This window comes from Cricetulus griseus, chromosome 7 (assembly GCF_003668045.3).
Source record: "Cricetulus griseus strain 17A/GY chromosome 7, alternate assembly CriGri-PICRH-1.0, whole genome shotgun sequence".
Lineage (NCBI taxonomy): Eukaryota > Metazoa > Chordata > Mammalia > Rodentia > Cricetidae > Cricetulus > Cricetulus griseus.
Genome location: NC_048600.1, coordinates 13,734,169 through 13,761,139, shown reverse-complemented (window position 1 = coordinate 13,761,139; position 26,971 = coordinate 13,734,169). Strand labels below are relative to the sequence as shown.

The 26,971-nt window shown below is 50.6% G+C and overlaps 1 protein-coding gene and 1 long non-coding RNA gene across 2 annotated transcripts in view; one reads left to right on the top strand and one right to left on the bottom strand.

Annotated features, from left to right (window-relative positions):
* Kcnk3 (potassium two pore domain channel subfamily K member 3) overlaps positions 1 to 26,971 on the top strand; it is a 34,733-nt gene that overhangs the window by 4,045 nt on the left and 3,717 nt on the right. The window lies entirely within an intron of this gene.
* LOC118238094 lies at positions 1,744 to 26,277 on the bottom strand. The gene is made up of 3 exons (XR_004770800.1): positions 25,981 to 26,277; positions 25,269 to 25,878; positions 1,744 to 1,846 (listed from the first exon to the last, which is right to left on the bottom strand). It is a non-coding gene; the product is annotated as an uncharacterized LOC118238094 (long non-coding RNA).

Genomic DNA, 26,971 nt, shown 5'->3' with positions numbered 1-26,971 from the left:
GAGTCTGTTGTAGCCTGTGGTTCTCGAATCACCTAATGACTCAACAGACAGATAGATCTGTGCCTGGCACCTGGTTGTCCCCGAGGCCTCCTGGGGCTCACAGGTGCTGGTTCTCTCACAGCAGGCCTGAGAATCTTTCCAGCTCTCAGGCAACTGAGAGACCAGGTGATAGATCTGTTGATGGAGCCCAGGCAGGAAGCCTTGCTGTTGCTTTCTGGCTCTGAGCCCTACCTCCTGCTGAGCACAGCCTCCTGTGGCTCACTATGCAGCATGGTGACCCTGCGACTGAATTCAAGCACGTGGCCCAAGAGGGAAACTGTGCCTTTTCTATCTTTCCCAGAAGTGACCTGCCACTGCCCAAATCACAGAGCCCTATAAAGAATGAGAGGTGATATAGGGAACTCCAACCACTCAGAGAGGTCAATAACCTGCCAGAGGTTACACTGCAGGTTGAGGGCTTGACAAAACCAGTGATCGACCTGTACTCTTCACACTGAGTTCTCAGCATTATCCTGCTCGTTGCCTATAGGCCAGCCCCTCTACCTTGACTCCGCAAGCCCTAACTTGAAAACCAGAACTCTCTGCTTCATCTCAACCCACCTTCTATCCCCTACCATGTCCTGCCCAAGCTATTAAATCTCTCAGATCTCATTTTGTCAGTTATAAAATGAGAATGAAATTATCAGCAGGAAATAATACTTTCATGCAAAGGACGTGCCTGGTAGAGTCGATAGTTAATGGTATTGTAATGTTTACTATCATTAATGTTACTGTTTGTGGAGTATGCCTTCCCCCATGGAGGGGCCTGCTCTGTCTCTTCAGGGTTACCATGGCAGAGCTACCTTCTTAAGGAATAGGGTCAGTGAGGTGAAGGGAGTGGGGGGGGGAGTGCAGGACCAAGAAGCTGCCACATCCCTTTGTCTTACCCTCCCAAGATCCTACCCCCCAGGATCCCCTTTTCCTTCCACTTGCCTGGAGCTTGCCTGGCACACAGGTTCAAGGGCTATGCCACCTCTTCTGAGCAAGCAGACCCTCAGAAAATTATTGAGGAAAAGGGAAGGTACCTGTGCTAGGAGAACTTGTTGTGTATTGGAACAAGGCAGAAAAAATCCTAGTTCCTCCCGATTCGGTTACTGATCCTCTGTGACCCTCAGTTTCCTCATCTAAATCTGGTGTATTTGGCCAGAGGTCCTCCCACTTGCCCATCCAGTTCCCACGCATTCCAGTGGGGAGCTGGAGGTGTTGGAAGGAGTGGAGGCGAGAACAGGACAAAAATAGTAGACACACGACTGGCCACAGTGGGGACAGGACAAACACAATAAGTATTTTCAAAGGAAAATATAAACAAGCACAGATGAATGTAATGTGGATCACCACTATAAACAGCTTTCAGCTGGCAGCACAAACCATGGGTCTGCAAGTCGATTTTATAATAATTTTAAAAAACCGAAAATGATTTCCCTGTAGCCAGCCAGCAGCCAGGGGAGAGAGCAAGCTCTAACAGAGGCCACGCTCTTGCCAGTCTAGGCAAACTTCTGCAGGAACTCAGGGTGGACAGGCCCTCTTCCACCCTGTATCCTGGCCGTGGGCTCAGGAAATTGACGTGTGTCTGCAACAGGCCAGGCAGACACACTGTTCACACTGCACGATGTTCACCACCAGTGTTCCCACACTCTGCTGCTCAAAGAGATTTGGAAATTTGCCTAAGACACTACAGAAATAAATGTCAGCCCCAGGACTCACCCCTGCCTCCCAGGCCTGTGTGTATGGGCAGCTCTGTGTGTATGGGCAGCTTTTCCGAGAGCCGTTCTTCCCATAGAGTCTCAGCGATTTCGGCTATGTGAACCTGTGTATGATAGAGAATGGGTGCCAGGGTGAATGCAGGGCAGTGGAACTATTGCACAGAGCAGTTTGCCCAAAGAAGAATTAGCTCAAACCTCTCCTGTGTTGTGTCCACAGAACTCGAGAAGGGGCTTGCTAAAGGTCACACAGTTAGCATCAGAGCTGGGCTTGGAGCCCTGTTTTCTGACCCCTCCGATAGCCTCTGGTCCTCAGAGAGCCACATGACAAATGCCTGTCGTGGCAGCACAGAGAGCGTTGAGCACCCAGCTGCCGGCCGCAGCCTCCCAGGCCACGCATGCTCTCTCGATGTTCAGAAACTGCCTGTGCTTGGACAGCTTCCAGGGGTCTCTCGGGACCTGCCCCTCACCTGGAGCTGCCCAGGCCCTGGCAACTGCCACAAGCCAATTCTTCACTTTCTCGTTTGCTAGTGTGCCTTAGCCGTGGCTGGAACCAGGCAAGGCCTCCTGGTCTGGTGGCCCCTTTGTAGCACAGACAAGCCAAAGCTGGCCTTTCACTCACTCTTCACAAAAGGCTTTGTTTGTTTGTTTGTTTTTTTCCAAGACACAGTCTCACTATATAGCTCTAGTTGTCCTGGAACTCACTATGTAGATTAGGCTGCTGGCCTCGAGCTCACAGATATTAAAGGTGTGCACCACTATGCCTGGCACAAAAGGGGTTTCTTACCACTACTTCTCTTTCCTCCAGTGACACAGCAAAGTCCCTTAAAAAGGAAATGGAAAGTAGGAATATGGCCTTGCTGCCCAGAACAAGAGCTCTATCTCTCTGTGTGTCTCTGTCTCTATCTCTCTTTGTGTCTCTCTGTCTCTGCCCGCCCCCCTGCCCACAGAGGAGCAGATGTTTCCCTGGGGAGTTTGTGACTGTCTGGCTTCCCATCTCATTGAGTCAGGTTTCACCTAGGGCTTCCCTAACTCAATGCTTCTCCCATGAAGGGTGTGAAGGGCTGGCCCCGGGTGCCCTGATTTAAATGCAGATTCTGAATCAGTAGCTGTGAAACAGCCTGAGAGTCTGAATTGATAACAAGCCCCAAGGGACAGGGATGCTAGAGGTCTATGAGCCACACTTCTTAGAATTCAATTAATCGTTAAGTCATACAAAGATTCCAGAAATATACACAGACATGGAATGACACCCTTCAGTCTGAAGGTTTTGAATACAACACATTTCTGAAATCATGAGAAAGGTCATCAGAATCCCATATCAGGGTCAAATCTCCTCCTTTCCAATGGCATCTTGTCTTGGAGAAAGAAGCATAAGAGGGAATGAGTCCAGTTGGAAGGGATTACAACAGAAGCTCATGGGCCCAAAGAGGAGGGTCTGCCCCAAAAGTAGCCCCCACACCGAAGGAACAAAACAGGCAGACAGCCCTCTGCCTTCCTCTCCCAAAGCCAAATGTGCATGCCAGCAGGCATTTTGATGAAGAAAAGGCTAGGGATGTAGCTCGGTAGTAGAGCACTTGCCTTGCATGCCCAAGGCCCTGGGTTTGATCCCCGCATCAAAAAAATAAGGACATCAACAACAAAAATTCTCCCCAAACTTGTTCTACAGGAAAGTAGCAGAGGGATGGCAGTGTTGAGCTAGAGAGTTGCACCGCTTGCACTCCTGCTGTTGGCAGCACCCACACCTAGGGGAGCAAAGACCTAAAGAACCCAGAAGCCTAGCTTCTGGAGTGCCCATGCGGTAGGCACTGTTGTTCTAATAAAAAGAAAGCTTTGAGCTGAAGGGCCCATAAGATGGGAACTGAAGGCTGTACCCTTCCCTGGGGCTCAGAGACGCTGGGCCTCATGACTGGGACAAACTATGGAGCCTGGACACCACATGCAGTAGCTGTATTAGGGAGGGGGGAAATGGGGAGCATGGGGAGGAGGGACAGAAAAGTCATGAAGGGCCTACCCCATGGGGACAGGGGCAACTGCTGGCCTTTGGTTGCTGTACTTCCCCTACCCACCCACCGCCCCCCCCCAAATTCCTGAGATATATAGAGAAGTATATACCAGTGAGAAATTGACTACTTCCTCCTGTCTTGGTCTGTGCCAGGGCGGTTAGAACAAATGGCGGTAGACTTTGTGTGGCTGAGTGGCTTAAACCACACTCAGTTATTTCTCACACTGTTGGTGTCTGAGAGATTCCAAATCCAGGTGCCCACAGCTTGGGTGTCTGGTAAGGAACGGTCTGCTTCCTGCTAGCTGGTTTTCAGTTGACCTCCCCACTGCTTGCCCAACTCAGGGACTGAATGTAGGGAGGACCTCACGCATGTAAGGCAAGTGTGCTACTAGGGCGCTATATGCCGGCTCTATTTTTGCTTTTAAAACAGGGTAACCAAATAGCCCAAGATAGCCCTGAATTTGCTCTACAGCCCAGGTAGACCTCAGGCCTACAATCCTTCTTCCTCAGAGTAACTGGGGTCACAGGCCTGGCTCCACCTTCTCTACAGCAGAAAGAGGGAGACAGGCCTGTCTCTTTTTACAAAGCCACTAATTCCACTGAGAAGGACTTCATCCTCATTGCCCAACGCCCCTCCTCCAAACATCAACACACTGGGGATTGGGTTTGAACGTGTGGATTCGGGAGTCTGTGGCACTGTCCAGTGTCCCCAAGGGCAAAACAGCGCCATCTCCTCTTTAGAAGCCGTAGCTGGGAAATCATTTCCTCAGTCAAGAAGGAGCTGTGCCTCACACGGGCTGGGTCCAGGCAGGAAAAGCCAGAAGAAACCCCATCACATAGCTCCCCAAGACACTCAGCCTGTTGCACCAATATGATGTAGAATACAGATGGCAGTTGAAGTTTCTTTACCCCTGAGCCCAGCAGGTCCCCTGTGTTTGCAAACTTAAAGGGACACTGATAACCTGGGAGGTGGGTCAGAGGGAAAAGCAGTGTGCTAAGTGAGGGGGCACTTCCTTCCATTGCTGTGATAGACACCATGATCAAAAGCCACTTGGTGAGTGAAGAGTTTGTTTGGCTTATAGATTATAGGCTGTTGCTGAGGGAAGTCCAAAGCAGGAACGCAAGGCAGAGCTGGAGGTAGGAGCTGAAGCAGAGACCATGGAGGAGTGCTGCTTCCTGGCTTGCATCTCCTGGCTTGCTCAGTTTCTTCTACACTCCAGGACCACCTGTCTAGGAGTGGCACTACCACATTCTGTGCTGGGTCTGCCCACATCAAGAAATGCCCCACAGACATGATTATGGGTAGTCTGATAGAGGCGTTTTTCAACTAAGGTTCCTCTTCCAAGATAACTGTAGCTTGTGTCAAGTTGTCTAGAAAACCCTCCAGGACAGAGGGTTATGGAGAAAAGAAACCCCCTCCCTTCAGATCCCTGCCAGGCTATTGGAAGGGAAAGGACCCAGTTTGTTTTGAGTAGATCCATGGGGTTGAACCCACACCAACAGGAAGAGGCCATAGGAAGACAACTCTGTTTAACATAAGGTGGGTCCTGTTAAAGTTAAAGCTGGCCAAAGATAGTTTGTGCTGCCTCAAGAGGTGTAAGGGAGCAGGGAACAGATAAGCAGACACTGCACGTACCCACCTACCCACCCACTCCCACTGCATCGCCCTACCCTACCTATCTATTCCATCCTACCTATCCACCCACCCACTCACCCGCTCCCCATCCTAGGTACCCACTCACCCCACCCCCCCCCCATCCTAGGTACCCCCTCACCCCACCCATCCTAGTACCCACCTCACCCCACCCGCCCCATTCTAGGTACCCACCTCACCCCACCCACCCTCCCCATCCCCCACCTGCCTCCACCACTACCGGCATGGTCTATCAGGTTTCAGCCAGGGAAGAACCAACACAACATACACATGAAGTTTAAAGAGACAGACTGCAAGGAATTAGCTCACAGGTGGAAGGGCAGACTGGTAAAGCCAAATTCCACAGGGCAGGCCATCACAACAGGCAGGCTGGGGCTGTCCCCAATTTGTATGATTGCTCCTGTCCATAGGTAGAATTTCATATTCAGGGACAAAATCCTTCTTCAGCTAATCCATAAGGACTTTCAGGTGATTGTGCCAGACCCAGGCAGTCTATCTGGGAGAACAGGTTTTCCTACATCATAACCTAGGGTTAGCCTGTGCTCCTTTACTCAGAGTCAACTGCTTATGAACTATAGTCTCATTTACAAAATGCCATCCTGGAAATCCCTAGATTGGCATCTGAAGAACCAGGGAGTTTGGCCATAGAACCATCACAGCGTGCATGATTAGACTTGTGGATGCCAGGGCCAGCTTTTAAGTTTCATCCCTACCCAGAGATATCTTGAGTCCTTGGCCTTCTCGGGAAAGGCTGGGGAGTTTGGGTTCCCACAGTTAAAGACCCCTTCCAAATACAGCCAGCTATGTCTTTCCCTCCTTGGTTTATCAAAAGCCATTGAAATCTCCTGAGGTTATCTGTATGCCAGGCTACATAGGAGGCAGCACACAAAATCAGACATCTAAAACCCAGAACCTTCCTCAAGGAGCTGGGGACTAGTAGAGTCCTGGGAAGTTCAAGTTGACTGGTATGCATGCTGACTCCACACGAAGCCCCTCAGATGGGTCTGAGAAGATTTTCTGGAGTGGCAGGATGTTAAATGTTGAATAGGGCTTTGGGGGTAAAGACTGACAGTGACCTTCAGAGATCAAAGTGGAGGGGACAGGAACAGTACACACAAGGCTCTATGGTGCAACCCTTTAATACAGTTCCTCATGTTATGGTGACCCCCAACTATAAAATTTTCATTGCTACATCACAACTCTAAATTTTCTACTGTTATATATCATGATGTAAATATCTGTGCTTTCCAATGGTCTTAGGCAACCCCTGTGTAAAGGTTGTTGGTGCCCCAAAGGGGTTGAGAACTCTCGTGGGTAGGCTTGACTTGACAAACAGCACAGTAAAGAGATAACACTAACCTTTGTCTCTTACCTGGGTCTTGACCAGTGGGTGTCTAATGACTCCAATTAACCCTGTGGGTGAGGGTTCAAACCCTTCAGCCTGGTTACCCAGAAGCCCTCAGCCTATCTCTGGAGAACGTCTGTGCCCCTCTTCCTGCACACTCCCTTTTTCCAATCAAAAGTCCACTCTGGAGGTGAGGTGAGACTCGGCTCACTGTGGCATGCAGGAGCCCATGGGAATGCACTGAGCCACAAGACCTGATGTCATCCAACAAGATATTTTCTGTAGGGTCCCAGCTGCCTGTTATGAGATCCCCCTTCCTCTCCTCTGTGTCCTTCCCTCATCCACATTTCTGGACCCCAAGCATCCCCTGCTTGACTTCAGCTGTGGGCTCTGAAGCTTGACCCGGACCCAGTGACCTTTTTCATAAACGTGCAAGGTCCTCTCCTTGTCATGACTCCAATTCTGAAATGTCCAGCTCAGACACCCATGCAAAGTCACATTCCAGTCTGTAAGTCACTGGATCGTCTGGGGCACTTTCTTCAGGGCTCTGAACCGTCAAGCCCCATGGGAAAGCCTGGAGAGAGAGGCATCAGGTGCCCGGATGGGTACAGCCTTCTCCTTCAAGACAAAGCCTAGTCCTCTTGCCCCTTTGGAGAGGCTCTCTGGGGTGTAGGTGGTGGCAAGGGACAGAGTTGCCAGCAGGAGCCAGCCCCCTATCAGTGCAGCAGATAATTCTGTTCTGGGATATGCCACAGAGATCTAAGAACTGACAGACAGGCATCATCCTCTCTCCCAGAGCCTGCCTCAGTTTCTACAGCTATATACAAGCCTGCTCCTTGGGTTGTCACCCCGAATGGGGTTCTTTGTATATGCCACCTCATCCAGACCTTACAACTGCCCAAGGAGGAGGCACTATCTAAACTTTATTTTACAGCTGAGTGTCCTGAGGTTTGGGGTAGAAGGGTGCAGAGACTGCATGCAAAGTCTCCTTGACCAGCATGTGGCACACAGGGCTGTGTTCTACCTGATCAGGACTTACACAGTATTTCTCCCAAGCCTCACATCAACCCAAGGTGTGGGCATCATTATTCTGACTTTACCAGCCGAGAGACTGGACTTGTTATGAGAAAGCTACTTCCTGCACTCCACAGGGAGTGATGGTGGAGCCAGCAACAAGACAAGACCCTCCAACCTTAATCTGACCCCTTCCCCAAGAATACAAGTACCCACTGGCCCAGGTTGTAGCTGGAGGGGGGTCATTCTCACAGTATAGACGTGTGGACCTCACATAGTCCCATGTTGGCTTATGGAACAAAGGGACAGTATTGTGGGGAGCTGTCTCAAACATGCATTTGTCAATGCCATCCCACTGAACAGGTGACTCGTAAGTGACACTTTTTTGGGACCACTGAAGAAGAGGGCCTTGTTGAGGATGACTTGGGCAACTTGCCTGATCCTCTGTGAGAAGATAGGTACAATAGCTCTGTTGTGCTGGGTAGGAAGGCTACCCCAGAGCCATGGTGTTACCTCCTATCCTGGGAGTTCATTTGCATTTTGTTTGTGTGGCTTTGGTATGATTTCTGACATATTGTGGACTGAACCTAGAGCCACATATGGGCTAGGCAAATAGTCCACCATGGAGCTCTATCCTCAGCCCTGTTTTTGCTTTACCATAACCCTGTGTTCAGCATTTGATTTTTAGACAGGGTCTCAATAGATTGCCCAAGCCAGCCATGAATTCACTCTGTAGCCCAGCCAGGCTTTGAATTCAAGATCCTCCTGCCTCAGCCCCATAAGTATCTGGGATTACAGGCCTGCATGACCCAACTAGGTGAGGCCCATGCTTTAAGATTCCCAGGTAATGAGAGGCTGCAACTGGGGAGGGTAGAGAGCTTGTTAGGACCAGCATTCTACCCCTGGGTGGCAGAGTACCCCCACCAGCCGCAGGAGTTAGCTTTCTTGGTTTCCTCAGCATCTCAGAAATACTAAAGAGTAGCTGAGGAGGAACACTTAACTCAGTGAAGTCTAAGGCAATGTTTCTGGGACAAGCTGGGTGGGGCAGTGGGAGGAGAAAGTCACCATCATCTTCCCCAGAGGAGAAGGGGACCCCTAGGGACAGCCTGCATCTACCCCTTCATGGTTATTGCTTTTAGCCTGATCTAAAACAAGCCCAGGGAAGGGGTTCAACACAGGACAGGCCCCATCAAAAGAGAACAAATGGCTGACCCTCTGAGTCATGGTCTTTCCATTGCAAGGGTCAGAGGAAACACAGGGCTCTGGAACAGGAGTCCCTCTTCTGGTCCTCCTTCAGGCCAGGCCAGAGAGAACATATCTAGAATTCGGGTGCAAGCCTCCTTCCCTCAACTCAATGCCCTCAGAGTCCCAAGCCTTCATTTTCCTGCTGTCTCCTTCTTGTCCCCACGGGGTTATTCAGGGGGCACACAGGAAGGCATGTCTCCTCTGTGAACTGTGAGGAAGAACTTAGCTTAGGGCAGCGGAACTAAGGCATGTAGGGACCCATGGGATGATAAGGTCATCTCAAATGACAGAGGGGACCTTGAGAGTGAGAGTAGCCCCCTCCACTGTGTCTCTGCTGCTTGCTGGCTGTAATGCTTGAAGCAAGTCCCACGTGACCCAAGCTTTGCCTGTGAAGTCTAGGGCTGGGAGAACTTCAAGGGTCTTAAGAGTGCAGTCTCGCTGCACATACCTGGCCTCCCTTCCCAGCATCCTCCAGGATTAAGCCCTTGTCCCCACTTCACCCCATGGTGCCCAGGCACTGAAAGGACTTCCTCTGCAGTCTGTCCCAAGAATAGAGTCCAATACAGGACCTCCAAGTCACCCCTTTCTGGAAAGAGAGTGTTTCTGGCTGTGGCTGGCCCAGCTTATCAGCAGAGAGGCCACTGCTCCAGCCCGAAGGACTGCTGGAATGCAGGCGCCTCCCACCGGAAAGGGAAGGGGAGGACCTCTAGGCTGTCAGCTCCAGTCGCCCTGACACTGGACTCAGGAGACAGTATGGTGCCAGGAGCTGGACGACCCCAATCAGCGCTTTCTGACCAGGCGGCCAGGAGGAAAGCTGCAGACAGCGTCTCCTCAGCCACAGACAACCCAGGCTGTGCCAATCCTGTCATCCAGACCCTGGGATGACTCCGAGGCTGCCAAGGCCCTAGCAACGGACATTTTGCTGACAGGCCATTCTTCAGAGTCCGACCGGGAGATCCCAGTCCCTTGAGCCCTCCTGGTTTATGATGTGAGAATGTTTGTGAAGCATTGTAAGGACCTGCGGATCCCGCCCTAACACCTCACACCACCTTGTGCTAAGATAGGGATGGGGTGCCTCATTCTGGCTTTATCAAAGAATAAATGAGCTAATGCTAGTAAATTCTAGAAACCTCTGTGGTCCTTCAGATTCCTTGAGAACCAATATTATCACCCAACCTTTCCCTATTCTAGATAAGATGGAGCTGGAGAACATGAGGAGGTGGGCTGTGCAAAGCCAGAGCCCTCCCCTGACTCTCCTTCTCTCATCTCACACCCTGCACAGTCATTTCTCCAACCACCTGGTTGTTGCTTTTTGTTTGTTTGTTTGTTTTTTGAGACAGGGTTTCTCTGTGTAGCTTTGAAGTCTGTCCTGGAACTCGCTCTGAAGACCAGGCTGGCCTCGAACTTGCAGAGATCTGCCTGCCTCTGCCTCCTGAGTGCCGGGATTAAAGACGTGCACCACCAATGCCACCCGGCTTTCCACCTGGTTATTACAAGCACCTTCTGGGCATCAGGACCCCTCCTGGACATCAGAGACTCAGCACAGGAAAAGGTGGCCCCTGTACTCCTGATGTCTACTTGTTAGGGGACACGGAGCCTGAAAACTAAATCATGTAAATAAAGAAGTGTAATCTTGGGTTGGCTCAGCAGGGAAAAGTGATTGTCACGAAGCCTGATGACCCACCTACATGACAGAAGGAGGGAATCAACTCCCACAAACTGTCTTTTGACCTCTACACACGAACCATGGCATACACTTCTGAGTGCATGTGGTTGCATATATACGCAGGCACATACACACACACACACACACACACACACACACACACACACACACGCACACGCACACGCACACGCACACGCACATGTAAGTGCACACACACGCGCGCACACACACACACACGCACACGCACATGTAAGTGCACACACACACACACACACACACACACACACACACACATATATACATGTGTGTGTGAAAAAATAAATTTAAATTTTAAAAAACTCTACAAAATCACTCTGTACAAGAGGGGAGACAGGTTGCATGGCTACAATCCATAACTTACAAGGAAGAACTGTGATTGGACCAGGTGGCATCAGGCAAGGTGGTGGTCATGGGCAGACTGAGGGTGTTTGGAAAGCAGAGTGGATGGGACTTACGGATGGGAAAGATATCTATCTGTGCTGAGGAAAGGGAACAGTCTGTGGGAGTCAGAGGGAAATAGGACAAGCAGGCCTGGCCCTGGGTCTTTGATGTGAGTGACGATGGAGGCTGATCACTCACCAGATGCAAAATGAAGCTGGAGTGTAACAGGTTTTGTGAAAGAGACTCAAGGCTGCTGCTGGAGACATCTGATTAATCCTGAGACAAGCCTGTGAAGGCAAGGCTGCCACTACGGGGAGAAATCAAAGCTAAGACAGAAACTCGGGAGATAGGACTAATAGAGAAAGCCAGGTGCCTCGTGAAACCAGCTGGGGACAACAGAGTGCCCCAGCCTTCCTGTGACTGTGGGAGATGAAGCAAGAAAGGCCAGAGGGCAGAGTGTGTACATGCCCAGAATCTTCCAGCAAGCGGAGGTGGGGGCAGGGTTGACAGCTAGAGTCCAGCCTGGACTACATAGAGAAACAGTCTCGGAAAACCACAGGCTGGGGTGTGGCCTGGTGATAAAGGGCTTGCCCAGGGTGGACAAGGCCCTGGCTATGAGATGGGTGAAGGGTAGGAGGGACAGACCTCAGTACAGCGATTTTCCAAAGGCCAGGAGTAGCATTCTGACCAAGAGAGCAGTCAGTCTTGCCCACAGCTGCCGGGAGGTCAAATCAGGAGACTATAAAGGAAGAGTCGGTGGACTTATCACCATCGTGGTCAAAGGGACATTGGCCACAGAGTGTCATGTTCTACAGCAACTCCCAGGCACAAAGGAAAGGAAGGGCTTGGTGGAGGAGGGGGAGGGTTGTATCTCTGCATTGGAACAGGGGCTATATTAAAGAGAGGCAGGGGTGGGACAGTGGAAAGCAGCATAGCAGCCCCTCCTGTTTGCAGGCCAAAGCTTTGCCAGCCCCCTGCAGAGGCCCAGGGGTAGTGATCCTTAGGTCCATATAGTCTTATTACACAAATGAGGTCCAACAAGTTTATGGTCTGGGACACCCAGCCAGGGCTGGCAGCTCAGCTTTTCCTATATAGTTCCCTCCCTCACAACTGTCACTTTGTACCCTCCCACCTCCCCATTTTTCTGTCCTTTGACCCCTTCCTGTCAGCTCCCAGCAGTCTAGGCCTCTGGCCCCCTCCTCTGAGAAAGGTGGGTTTTGTTTTGTTTGTTTTGTTTTGTCTTTAATCCCCGAGTGCCTGTCATCTTTGGTCAGCTGCATCTTCAATTGGGCCCCATGTCCTTCCTTCACAGTCACTGTAAGATGTTCTTGTACCCTATGCCTCAGGTTGTCAGGGGCCAGGGGGCTGGAAGAGTATTCTAGAGCCTTAGCCAGACAGCCACCTGCAGGACAGGAATGTGGTCCTGCCTGGATTGCCTGCTGCGACAGAGAGAGCCTGGCTGGGACTTAGTCCCCAGCCCAGTACTGGGGACCCAAGGATATCTCTGGGGGGATCAGGAGTAGACAGCCAGAAGAACCCTCTACTTTTCCCTAAGTGGAAAAATGAAATAGAGGAGAAGTCCTAAGTAGGGAGACACTAGTAAGCTGGGTGCCCGTCTACCACTGCCACACCCACCTCAGAGAAGGCCTGGGCTCAGGACAGCAGAGCTCTTTCCAGCTAAAAGTCGTCCGTGGGTGTTGCCCCAAAGACAATGTGAGATCAAGGGAGAAATCCTTGCCACAGCTAGAGCTGTGTGCCCTCTGTCACCCTAATCCTGAGTGCCAGGTTTGAGCACATCCTCGCTGCTGATCTGATCTCTGAAATAAGGGACATCATCTACAATATCCTGAAAGTGTCCCGTGACTGACCCTCCGGGATTTTGTACCCCTCTGCCCCAGGCTGCTTTAGCAAGGCCTGGCCTGATTTGCAAACCAGAAGATAGGAGCAGAGGGGACCCAGCACCCAGACACCATGGAGGCCCAGCTCACTCTCTGCATCCCTGACAGGGGGCTGCAGTAGTAATTAACTGCTCACACATCACAAGGGTTATTTTAAGTCTCCTTCTTCCCGGGGTTTATTTTTAAAGTAACATTGGCACGTGGCTGGCCGGCTGCCCTTCCCAGGTGCCTGTGCCAATTTGGGCTAGGATGGAGCTGGGCAAGATGAGACCCTTCCCCTAGGGTCTTCCACTGAGAGCCAGGGTTATCTGACCCCTCATTGGATGGGTTCTGTTATACTAAAACCTAGACTCCAGCCTAGGGCAGCAGCAGGCAGGCAGGCAGGCAGGCAGGCAGGCACCAGACCCTGGGAAGTTTCCATGCCAGGCATAGTGTGACCTTGACCAAGCCGCATCACCATCAGAGCTCAGCCTCCTCGGTTCTCAGTGGGATGAGCGATAGTGACACATGTCTCACTTGCTGTCAAAACACTCAAGAGTTAGCCACAAATGAAGAAGGGATGTGGTGATTAACTCCCATATGAGCAGGCTGCCCACCACCCTCCCACAAAAGCCCTCTCAGTATCCCCCACCCCACGCCAGGAGGAGTGTGCTCCCCATCACCCCTCATCCTCCCGCTCAGAGGCCTTCCTTCTCATTTCCCACTGCCAGACACTTGGAGACAGTATAAAGAAAGGGTCTAACTTCACCACGTACTTGCTGTGTGACCTTGAGCAAGTACTTGACCTCTCTGTGGCTTAGTTGCTCCATCTTTAAATGGGGATAATAATAGTCCCTACTGAATAGGATTGCTCGAAGATTAAATGAGGTGCATATATCAGCTTTCTCAGAGCAGTGCCTGGCACATAGTAAGAGCTGTATAAATGTTAGCTAGTATTGTTTTGAACCAGGGAGGAGGAATGATGACAGAAGCATTTAATCATTTGAATAAAGTCAAGTGCAGAGAAAGTCAGCTTGCCTTGACTCCACCCTGGGACTTGGGAGAGGAAAGGAAGGAGCCAGAATGACTGTAAGCAGCAGTTGGAGAGGGCTTGGTCCTGGAGAGGCTGCCTGGGTTGGAGATTTTGGCACCATAAAAAGCAAGCTCAGGACACATGGGTGTAACTAGGCTGCATGAATAGACCGTGGAAGCCAGAAAGTCACTCTTGTTAGATGCTGGCTAGGCCCATGTCATCTGTTCTGGGCTGTGAACAGGATGTAGATGGATGGCCAGGAAGACAGGTGGCTGGTGGAGGTCATTGGGAAGGCCAGGAAAGCAGGGGGTCAGAGAGAGTGGTAAGCCTGGGAGAGTCGGGCTGGTGAATGAGTGTGTGTCTCTGGGCTCTTAGTGAAAGGCAATGTCTCCAAGCAGGGACCAGGAAGGAAAAGCCCTGTCGTCTCTTTCTTCCTAGGAGCATTTCCAACAGGGCATAGGGGCGAGTGAAGTGTGTTTCCATAGAGAGTGGAGCCTCTAAGTAAAGTCTGTCTCCTTGGACAGGAAGAGAGGACTTAGAGGAGGAAGAAGCCCCAACTCGTCATGGCCTTCAAGTAGAGGTAATTGGGGAGGGGAACAGGAATAGCAACGGTTCTAAAAACAACCCCTCTCCCTTATGGCTGCGGTTTCTCTCAGAGTGTTCACCCTGTAGTTCATCTGGTTCTTGCCCTCTGCCCTGGATGGTAGATAGAGTCATACTCGGAGGTCACCTGGAGGCAGGCAATGTGCTGCAGTGTGCATGTGCTCATGTGCGCACATGTGTGTGTGCGTGTGCGTGCGTGCTCACGCATATGTGTGCATGCACTGCATGTATGAGTGAATGTTGAGGGTGAGAGCCCCACATCTGCAGACTGGCTCAGGGGAAAAAAGGTTCCAGCAGCTGCTGCAGGCCGAAGTCCCTGTTGCCTAGAGTCCCTCTTCTCCCAGGCGCAATGCCAGCCTCCACCATCTGAGCTCCTGCGCCCTGGGGAGGGTGCTGAGCCTAAGAAAAGCCTCCCTTCACAGCTCCTGGCATCTGCTCCCAGATTCCCTGCCAGCCCAGTGCTGTCTGGGCCACTAGCCATGACCAGGAAGGAAAGTAGGGAGCAGGTGATAGAGAAAGGATGCCCCAAGGCCTCTCCCTATACCCAGGCCATCCATCAAGACTGGCCTCCACGCATCCGCTGGGCTTCTGCCATAGACACTGGGTGCAGTGGGCCAGCAGGAGAAGGACCTGCTTCCACCCACATTGCAATGCCTGGCAGAAAGTGGGGAAGACAGAAGGTGCCCTTCTATCAGCTAAAGGACACAGAAAGGTGTGCCAGAAGAAGCAGCCCCCTATCCAATCCGGGAGGACAGAGGCGATCCAGGAGGGAACTCTGGGCTGTAGTCACACTGCAAGCAAGTGCTCAGGGGAAGAGCAGTGCTCAGAGGCGAAGCTGGCAGGGAACCCTGGGTACAGACTGGCCTGGAGTTTTATGAGATTCAGGAAGTAGCAGGTCCAGATAGGGGTATGTTGTATCCTAGATTTACAGCCTGTGCACTGGACCTGGGCCCTTTCACTGTATTGTGTAAGTTCAAGATACAAGGAAGATTTCTGAGTGGGAGTGGCAGAAAAAGAAAAAAATACAGACATACTATGTCTTAAGATTCTCCAACACACACATGCCAGGCCTTGAGCTAGTGATTCTTTCCCCTTAGCCTTTCCAACCCCAAGGTCACTCAGTTGCCCCATCAGATTGGACCAAAGATGTATAGGGCTGGGTCTTCCATGTGCAGGGCCTTGGCCAGTGCCTCTTTGGGGTAGGACTTCTGCAAAGAGGTAGTAACCTTTAGCCAGGGTCAAAGGGCAGCAACCAGAGCCAGGCCTCTCCCTCCAGTCTTCAGGCCGAGCTACCCCTGTCTCCAATTTGCTCAGCCAGGCCCTGCTTCTCTTGCCACCATTCCGACTTGCTTATGCTTTTGCCTCATCATGGTCTCAGTTGGGACTCAAATTGTCCATCACCCTGCAGCCCAGCTTCCCAGCCCCTCGGCCCAATTCCTTAGCCATAGCAATAGCTCGTATAGGTTGTGTATGTCCTTTTGGTTTTGGTATTCCACCCCACATCAATTCGCTGTGGCCAGAGCCAGGATGACAATACAAAGACTACCTAAACTGGGGCTGTTGCAGGAAGGACCAGTCCAAAAAGGAAGCCCCACCAAGTCCTCTACAGATGGCCTCTTCCAACCCTGGTACCTACCCTTTACCTCCCCACTCTCACCTCCAGCTCTGTCTGCCTCAGGGCTATACCGAAACCTCTCAGGGTTTTCATAGAGAACTTCCAGGGACTACTCTCTGGAAGGAAGGGCCTGGTGGCTCCCAAGATGTGTACTCCTTAGAGGCAGAGAACAAGGACCAGGCTCAGGAGAGACCGAGTTTAGACAGGACAATTTCTTCCGGTATTACATGATTTGAGCACCTACTGTATACTCAGGGTGCTAGGGCTCTCAGACCTATTGTTTCAAGTATTGAGGTCTGCTGTAAGGGCCTTATAGTCAAGGTCTGCTGGACAGGATATCCACATTCTATTGACGACAAATGGCTCAGGAGGTACCCTGGGTGGTCAGACACTTGAAAGTGCCTGAACTTTGAAGACCCCAAGGACTAGGCTGAATCCTAATCTTGGCCACTTTTATACAGACCTTGGGCCAGTAGTATTTAACCCCTCTGAGCCTTCTGTAGCTTCCTCATCAGAATGGAACTGGTACTAGCCAGTCAGAAAGTCGTGGTGAGGTGCTGACGAAGGTTATCTGTTTCCCTGGTAATGTTGCCATCACTCTCAAGGCACTGAGAGCAGAAAAGCCTAGAGTTGTAATTTCATCTCTGTTGCCCTGAAACACACACACACACACACACACACACACCTACCTTAGGGGACCAAAGGTTTATTTTAGCTCACAGTTTCAGGTTACAGTCCATCATTGCAGGGTCTTGAGCAGCACACCCACAGTTAAGAGCAGAGAGAAATGAATGCATGTATGCTTGCTTGTACTCAACCCATTCTCTATATTTATAGTCTGGGATCGAAGCCCAGGGAATGGTGCCACCCACAATGGGTGAGTCTTCCTACCTCAATCAGAGGAATCAAGACAACCTCCCCAAGACACACCCACAAGCCAGTTTGGTCTAGACAATCCCTCAGATTCTAGATCATGTCGTGTTAACAGTTAAAATAAACCATCACTCCTAGGCTTTGCTCTGGCCAGTGGGCTTCCTTCTTCCTTCCTTCTTACACTCCACCCTCCACACCATCCCCAGTTGCAGCCCCAGACTCCACACAGAGGGGAAGGGGAGGAAGCAGAATTCAGGCCATGCCCGGGCCTAACCACCTCCCCTCCAAGGCTTTAAGTGTTCAGCACCACAATATGCTAGTGGCCCACTTGCCTCTCACAAGATAGAGTGAAGTAAAAACAGCTTTACTCATGGTGGCATTGCTTGCAGTGAGGAGTGACCATGTCAGCCATTATCACCAAGAAAGGCCAAGTGCATGGCTGTGGGAGGGGGGGGAAGCAGGGCTTCTCGGGGGCTGAGAGCAGGAGAAAGGCTTCTTAGAAGAAGGCAATGTGGGAAAGGGGGAACTAACACAGTCAGCCTCACATCAACACAGGAGGGTTACTGAGTGAAGTCAAAGCAGGAGAATGGTCTTCATGGACATTCCATTCACCCAAAACTGTTCTACAAATAAATTTATTTTTTTTTCTTAATGGTAAGTAGCAAAAAATAAACCAACCAAAATAACAAGAAAGGAAAGGGGCTGAGGATGGCCTCAGACATTGACCTTGAGCCAATATATAATAACATCCAAGACCAAGCTGCTACACACATGGGCCAGATTTCACCTGGACGTTGGTACTGCTTACAGGTGTCCAAGGCCACCTCCGGAGATCACAGGAGCAGAAGCTACTGCATTCCCAGCCACTAGAGACTGGCAAAGGTGCTGTGCCTTCCAACTCCCTGTCCTGGCTTCCTGGTCCCACCTTTGGGGGACAGGCCCCCATCCCTGGCACAGACTCGGAACTTCCAAGGGCAGCTCTCTGCTTTTGGGCCTCCTCCCACTTGCATGCTAGCTAGTCTGCTCTCAAAAAGTATGACTTGGCTGTCCCATTTCTGCCTCCTTCCTCAGCACTTAGCCGAGTGCCTGGTACAAAGTCAGAGGTGCTAAAGGAATGTTGGCTCAGCTAATCAATTACAGCAAGCGAAGAGGATGAAGCCATGCCTGTCATACCCATTTTCCACCTGATGTTCTTAAGATTGGCAAAGTGTCAGAGTCTTCTGGGGTGCCTGCTTCCTGCCCAGTCTCCCCAGGTGCCCAGGTTTACTCTGCCAGAGGTCAGTATCTTATTCCAGGGCTGACCCTGAGCTCCCCAACAATATCAACCTCAAGCTCTCTGGCTTCAGCTGTAGTAGAGTCCTTGCCCACTGCAGGTGGGAAAGCTGGAGAGGGAGGAAGAACTGTTGTTAGAGGTAGTGCCTGCTACTTGTCCATCCCTTGATGCTGCTCCCCCAGAAGCCCTAAAAGGAGAGTTCATGAGAAGGTCCCATTCAGATGCCCCATGGACCCTGATCATTGACCCCAGAAGTCCAGGAGGTCATTGATGAGAAACAAAAAGAATAGGCTGTGATCTGGGAAGAATTGACTCTGTCACTGACCTAGATGGCCTTGACAAATTATCCAACCCTTCAGCTTAGTCTTCTTCCCTGGAAATCCTGGTCAGCTGCCTTCCAGGACTCACCAGCATGAGGCTGGCCATGGTGCCAGGCCTGAGTGTCCCTTGACTGCCATTCATTAACTGTGTATGTTTGTGTGTGTGGTGGGTGGGGGAATAGATATTATGAAAATCTTCTCTGCCTCCGGTTTCTCATCTGTGAAGTGGAGGTAATCTATAGCTGATAAGATTTCTGAGGTGTGTGTGTGTGTGTGTGTGTGTGTGTGTGTGTGTGTGTGTGTGTGTGTGTGTAGCCCTGGAACCCAAATGTTCAATAAATGTGGGTTGGGTCCAGTGCTATTACTAGGGCTGAGTTACCGAGAAGCACAAGTTACTACCATCACCACCACCACCATCACCACAACCATCACCAGCACCACTAACATCATCATTACCACCAGCACCTTCACCATAATCATCACCACAACCATCACCACCACAAACATCATCACAACCACAACTACCATCAATACCATCACCACCATCACCCCGAGCCCTGGAAGTCAGAGAAGTCAAAATGAGTCACAACTAGGTAGTATCTGGAGGCAAAGGGACAGAATGATGGGAGACTCAAGGGCCCTGAAGACAAGTCTGTAAGACTAGGAGTAGGGGTGGAGATCTGGGTGTCCTGGAGCTCAGCAAGCAGTAAGATACCCGGGACCAACAAGACTTCCCCTTAGCAGATGCCTTCCCCCAGCCAGCCCTGACTCTGAGAAACTTCTGTAAAGGGAGACTGTCTAGGGAACCTGGGATTTGAAACTTTGGCTGCCCCCCCCCATCTGCTTCAGCTGAGGCACTGTTACTACTCAGAGCAAGCCAGGCAGAGTCATCCATACTCTCTTCCTCTCCCATGCATTTGAATAATGCCAACCAAGACTGTGATCTGATTGTGCAGCCAGAGACCCAACAAAGTCATTGCTTTGGGCACCCAAGACTCCTCTTGGCCCCTGGATAACTGTCACTGAGACCACTGTTTTCTCTTTGGTTTGGAACTAGAAGTTGTGGCTCCTCTGACAGTCTAGAACCCTAGATGCTGTAGGACCTATGAACATCCCCCATAGGCTCTTCATATCCCATAAAAGGCTCTCAGAACCCAGGGAGAATCAGGTCTTGCCTGTGGCCAACAGTACAGCTGTCAATCTGGCCATAAAGACACAGATAGGCCACAGGCCTATTTCATGACACCTGGTACAGTGGGTGGCCTAAGACAGATGGCATGGGCCTGAGATCAGTTAGCTTTCCCAGAATCCCCAGGGTATCTGTCTTTCCGGAGTGACCCCCAGAACCTCACACTATATCCAGCCTCCCTGTCTTCAACCTGTTCCAATCTCAGAGATTTATGGACAGGCAGCTCTGCCCCAAGCTGCTTCCAGGTGTGAGGAGGCCATAAGTCCCAAAAGATACAAAGAGCCCTACCCCGGGGTAGCTTACAGTTTAGCCCTGAACACAAAGGTGTCACACAGGCTGTATCCATCATCTCCTCTCTCCTTGCTTCCTCCTTTCCCTTACCCCATTTCTTCCTGAACCCCTGGGTTCTCTGCTCCCCTCTAGTCCAGGCCTGAGCACTTGTCAACCAAGCTAAGCTGAGGACCCCAAGTGAAGCCCCCTGCTCCCAATCTCCCACAGCCATGCCACTCCATTTCTACCTGGGGATATGGGGAAGTTCACAGTGGTATCTCGTTGGGCACTTGTTTCTTCCCTACCCTGGAGCTGCCCAGAGCTCCATATTACCTTCCCAGTAAGATTCTTGCTCTTGAGCTCTGCAAATGTTAACCCTTACCCACCAAAACAACTCTCACTTTTCAATCAAACTTCCTGCGGCAAAAACACCAGGAAGATTTTGTTGTTGTTGTTGTTGTTGTTGTTTGTTAGATGTTATTATTTTTGTCATTCTGAATCGGCCCCACAATGGTGCATGCTGGTAGTCCCAGCACTAGGAGGCTGAAGCAAAAGGATAACTTGAGCCTAGGTGTCCCAAGCCACAATGCCGTAAGACCCTGGCTAATAATATAAATTGCTATTGTTACTATATCAATGTGTTTCTACCTATAAAAGCAATAGAGGGTTGGATATATAGCTCAGTAGTAAAACACTTGCTTAGCATGTGTAAGGCCCTTAGATCAACCTTTAGCACTATATGTAAAAAAAAAAAAACAATAATAATGGATTGTTTTGTAGAACATGTAAAACAGTGTGAGCAGAAAATTAAAATCAATAAAAAGCTCATTATTCATGGATAAACTGTGAGCTTGCTGTTACATCTCTAGCTCTTTCCCTGTTTGTATGCATATGTGCTTTTTGTCTTTATAGATTTAGGATAGGATCCCACCATACAGAAAGCATCACGCCTACTGTTTTTGACACAATACAGTGATTTTGTATGTAATTAAGAGACTCCTCAGGAATAGCACTTTAATGGCTGCACAATATTCCACCCCATAAATATACCTTAATATGTTTAACTAAACCCTATTGGTGAACATTTGGAGTGTTTACAATTTTTCACAATGAAAATGCTGCTATAAACATCCATGTTCATAAATCTTTGCTCCGACCTCTGGTTATTTTCCCAGCAGAGATTCCTAGAAGTGGTACCGCAGGGTCCCGGGTAGATGCATTTCTAAGGATCTTGCTGTGTATATGAAACTACTTTTCTGGGAGAATATGCTGGTCCCTACACATTGGTGACAGTGCCACCAGGGCCATTTTCTCAGCCCCTAATGTTTCTTCCTATACACATTAACTTCAACAGCTCCCCCTGTGGGAACCCTGTATCTTCCTTCTACCCTTCAGAGATCAGGACAAATGCCACCTCCTTGTAGTCCTCCCTGATTGGTTCCCTACCTCCATCCCTCATTCTGCCCCATATTAATCACTCCCCAAACTAGCCAACTGTCATCTCTCTCAACAGCGAGTGTTGTAATTACCTTTGCTTTGGGGAAAACAATGAACCTTTAAAGTGCTCCACCAAAGGGATTCATCTCATTTACTTGCAAGTGGAAAGTGTCTTAAGATCAAGGACCTTGGTTTGATCATCTGGTCTACCTCTCCTGGCCATATTCGCCAACTTGAGTGTAGCCCAGTTGCAAGCTAGCCTTGAGCTAGCTGAAGGGTACTTTTCCCCTTGACTTTACTGTTCCTTGGCCTGGTGGACCAAGCAAGGCTGCTGCACCCCTCTGCAGCATTGGGGAAGGCAGACAGGGTAGGCCAGGATATTTGAGTCCTCACTCTACCAGTGACTTGTTGTGGATCTGGTCCTCTGCTTCCCTCTAGGCCTTAGTTTATTCCTCTATAAAATGGGCAAGTTGAACCAACAAAAGTCCCACACTGCAGCATGAACCCCTCCTGAGTACCCTGCTTGAAGCCTCTGCTCTAGACCTATGAGGCCCCTGGACAAAGCCAGCCTGGGGGTGGGGGGGATGGTCCAAATGAGCTGGGCCCTGAGGCAGGCCTGGCTGTAGGCCAGACTGTGTCTGCAAACACTGACCTTGGCTGCTGCAGGGATTTTCCATGACACCAGCACCCTCCCTTTCAACTCCCCCATTCCACATGGGCCTGGGAGGTTGGGGGAGGGGCACTGGAGCTCTCCTGCATAAGAGGTCCTTAGTCAGTAACAGGGACAGACACCTGTGGGTGGGAGATAGCTTAAGAGTGAAGAGAAAGCCAGGAAGTCAAGAAGAGGCAGCGAGAGAGCCACTGCTTTAGAGTGAGGGGCAGAAGCTGGAAATGGAGATGCCCGATGGAACAAAGGGGCCCTGGGAAGGGGCAGGGCGGAGAGATGGGTGCCTTGTTGCAGGAGTTCTGGCCTGGAGGGTGACAAACCCCAGACCCAGTGCTGCATGCTCATCCCCACCCCCACCCAATTCCTTGGAGCCCTGGTGGCTTCTCAGACCTAGCTTTTGGCTGAGGCAGGCCTACAGCAGTGGGATTCCTTTGGGGTCAAGAGTTGGCTTCATTTTGAGGGGAAGGGGTTATAGCAAGGGCCAGGGCTATGAGTCAGCAAAAGATCCTAAGATAGCTGACCCTCCCTGCAATTAGGAATTTGGGGGCAGGTATTTGGGGTCACCATCACAGAGTCCACAGATTCCAGAGCCTTTACCTTCTAGAATTTTGGCCTTCTGAGTAGAACAGCAATTCGATGTCCCTACCACGCCCTGTGTACCACACTAAAGGGACTCAACACTGCAGGCTCCACCATGGAAAGTGCACAAAAAAGGAGGCATGAGCAGAGGGAGGGCTGCCCTGATACTTTGAGGAAGTTCTAGAAGTTTCTTAAACAAGATGGTGTCTGAGTGGCTCTCCCAAAGAGGGGAAGAACACCTACACTCTCTGCCATGTCCACTAGGCCAGCTGCCCCTCCCATTGCCCTCAGAGCAGGGCCTGGGTACCAATGCCAAACACTTTCCATCTCGTCTCCTTTAATGCATCCATTCTGGTCCTGTGTGTCGTCTCCACATTCCTGTTGTCCCCAGACCTCCAGAGTCCACAAAATCACCTTTTCCAGGTGCCCATGGCTCAAACCTGATTTCCCCTTTCCACCCACAGGCAAGTGGGCCTTTGATACCCCTTCTCCAACTGGCTGGGGTAGGTTCTTCCCAGGGCCTCACACTACCCTCCTTCTGCTCGACAAGTCCAGGTAGCACCCCCTACATTCAGGCCATCCTCAACCCAGTGTTCAAAGCCTCTGAGTGTCTCAGACTCCTCAGGTCACCTTATTCATCTTCCCCCTGGGACAGATGTTAGCCCTGGCCAGGACTGTATTTACTCTAGATAAGCAAGTCTGCTGAGAGACAGGGTACAGCCAGGAGCTGCCAAGGTTCTAACACCCCCCCCCCCCGAGGTGGGGATCATAGACTTAGAATCAGGAAATGGCTGCAAAGAAGGACCCCAAAAGTTCTTGATGCGACAGAGGTGTGCTTCCCAAACTACCCTCAGAAGAACCCTTGTTTAGCAATAAGCACTGTGAGAAAATGTTTCACAGCCAAATATGTGAGAAACTTATAACACATTCTCCCAGCTCTGCATAGGAACACAGACAATTAAGTCACATGATAAAAAATCCTGTTTAGCTAAATCCCTATTTTCCCCAATTTAATTGAGCCAAACAACCCTTTTCTTATCCAACCCTTAACGTATCATGACACTGGTAGTTGAGGAAATTAACCTTTAAGAAATGCTGATCATACCACGTTGGTGCTGAGGGGAACTTTAATGATCATGCAATCTTGGAGGGCAGGAAATATATTCACGTTCGCATCTCAAATCTACTAGTTCACAAATCTTCACAACTACACGAGGGCGATACTTCATTGTTCCCATTTCATAGATGAGAAAGTTGAGGCCACTCAGCCAGTGATGGAGCCTGGCCAAGGTTAAGAGCCTGTGCTCTCTGTGCTTCACTGCAGGCTTCCTCCCTATCCTGCAGCATTTCCAACATACAAGGATAACTTCTCATTTAGCCTCACAGAATCAATTATCCCATGCTAATCTGAGGTTCTGATTGACAGGTGTGTTCTTAATTGATTTTGATGGGGGAAATAAACTAATTAGAGTTTTAACAATCATCTACTTGGTGCCTGTTCGGTGGAGTAAAACACCACATTTGATCAACACTTCACAAATGGAATCTTTGATCCTATGAGTGGGTGGGTGAACAGAGAAAACACTAAAAGAACATAAAAAAAAAAAAAAAAAGTGGGATAGGAACCAGGAAAGGACAAAGCTAGTCATAGCCAAGCTTAGGGCAGACCCTAGCCTCCTGCCTCGAAGCTCCACTGAGGCTATGGCCAAGGGCCCACCATGGAGCCAGCTAGGCCAAGGGTATGAGGCAGGCAGCAGGCTCACACATTCCCAAGGCCAGTGGGGAGCAGGTGGCCAAGACCAGGCTATTACCAAGGGCTTAGAGTTCTGCTTTGAGTAGAGGGAGCTGGGCCACTGGGAAAAGAGACCAGAGAGGGGGCAGGGGCAGAAACAACCCCTCCAGGCCCCACAGTTCTCTGGAAGCCAGAGCTGCAACCAGTGTCTGAGTCCCTGACACCAGAAAGAAGAGAGAATGGAGGATTGATTCTTCTGATGCCCTAAAATATTTATACTAAAAATTAACATTTCAGCCTTCAGTCCAATTCTTTTTTACAAGAATTTTTTTATTATTTCTAGTGTGTGTGTGTGTGTGTGTGTGTGTGTGTGTGTGTGTGTGTGTGTATTCTATGGTGTATTATAGAACTTGTATGTGTAGAACTCAGAGGAACCTGTGGGAGTTGGTTCTCTCCTTCTAGGAATCAAACTGAGGTCATCGGGGTTGCAGCAAATGCCTTCGATCACTGAGCCATCTTGCTGATCCTGGTGGCCTCTGTGCCTCTAGTCAGTCCCAGACCCACCTCTTAGTGAAGTTGCTTCCCTCTTGAGTCACCAGCCCTGGCTGAATGAGTGAGTAGAGCTTCGACCACACCTGAACATGTTCAGCAGTGGCCAGAGCATGGTTTTAGAATCAAGTGTCCTTGGCTATCATCTGGTCATGTCACTTACCAGCTGGAGGTCTTGAACAGGCTGGTTTCCCTTTTTGCTCCTCTATGGCTTATCCATGCAACCCAAGAACCTCATCAAATGATTACTAAGAACCTTTATTAACATCAGGATGGGAGGCAGGGAGAAGAGGAGATGGGGAGAGGAGGAGATGAGATGGGGAGTGGAGGAGCTGGGGAGAGGAGGAGCTGGGGAGAGGAGATGGGGAGAGGAGGAGACGGGGTCAGACTTAGTGAATGTTCAGAGAGGTGACCACTAGAGCCTATGCTCAAGATATGACTTCTGGCTATTTGGCCCAACAGGTACTGACAGAGGGTACCAAAAGAATCAGTCCCAGAGAGTAGCCCCTGTGTGTGTTGGTACCCAGAAGGAATAACAGAGACCCTCCCAACCAGAGACTCGAGGCAGCAGCAATGGGTAATTCTTTTTACCTTCTCCCTTGCAAAGCCAAACTAGGCACGATGCCGCCCTGCTGCAGGGGGACAGGGTTGGCCAAACTCCCGGTGACTTCCCAGAAGTCCAGGGTCCCCTGGGACTGGCTCCACCCTAGCTGGCAGTCCTCCAAGCTAGGCACCCACGTCAGCAGGTCCTCATGGCTTCTTTGCCCTTTCACCTAGTAACAATAAGACAAAGGGATGGACATGCTCACCCTCAGCCCCAAGATGAATCGTGTCTGTCTCTAGGGCATCTCCCACCCTCCCATTGCCACTTGTACCTCTTCTGGCTGAGGCTTCACATGGAACATGCTTCCCTTTGGGTCTCAGTTTCCCTTCCTGACCTGGCAACGGCATGAATGCAGAATCAGGAATGACTATCAGACACAGCCATCTCAAAAAGCCCCTCCAATCTTCTCAATCCCAGCAATAAAACAGAAGTCAGTCACAGAAGTGACCTTGGGGAATGTCTATGAGGGCAAAGTTAAATTATCCTAAGGGCAACAGTTTTTGATTCGTAACCCTAACTTGTGGTAGGGAGAGAGGGCCAGCCTGGCCATCCGCCACCAAGGTCAGGCACTGGCTCTGCCCCTGGTAGGAACCTCTGGGTCAGGCCTGGATGAGTCACTCAATTTAAGAGTCACCAAGCTGGGGGGTGTGCTTATGGCTAAAGCTGGACTCTGAGCACTGCCTCTCTTGGGGATAGGGAGCTGGGCAGGAGAAGGAAGAAGGGGGGAAGCACTGTGTGAGGGAGGTAGATGTACCTCTGGGTGCCAAGTGAGAATCCAGGGCAGGGCCTGGGTGCCATAGCCAGCAGAGTGGAGTAGGAGGCTGTGGGCACTGAGTTCTCCTGAAAAGCTGTAGTCTTTAACAGAACCCCAGGCAAGTTGATAAAGAGTGGGGGTGGGGGTGGGGTATAGAAGAGTTCCTTTCTCCAGTGGTGGGTATGGATGGCTCCCCAACAGGGTCCTGCTTCTTGGCCTGTGTTCTCAGATGCTTTTCCAAGAGCCCCTCCCAGTTGTTCACTCCACAGGTTCCACAAGACTCCCCCAAGAATTTGCCTCCTTTACTCCCTGAGGCAGGTCTGATAGGTACTCAGGGCATGGAATAGCAGACAAGGCAAATGAGACCAGAGACAGAGAGAGAGATTAGCCCAGGGTCACACAGCTGGGGCCATACCCATGTTCTGCACTGCCTGTGGGGTTCTGCCCCCAGTGTCATGTCTGGGGTGGAGTCAGGGGGCCCATACAGTGTGTGATGCTGGGGAACAGG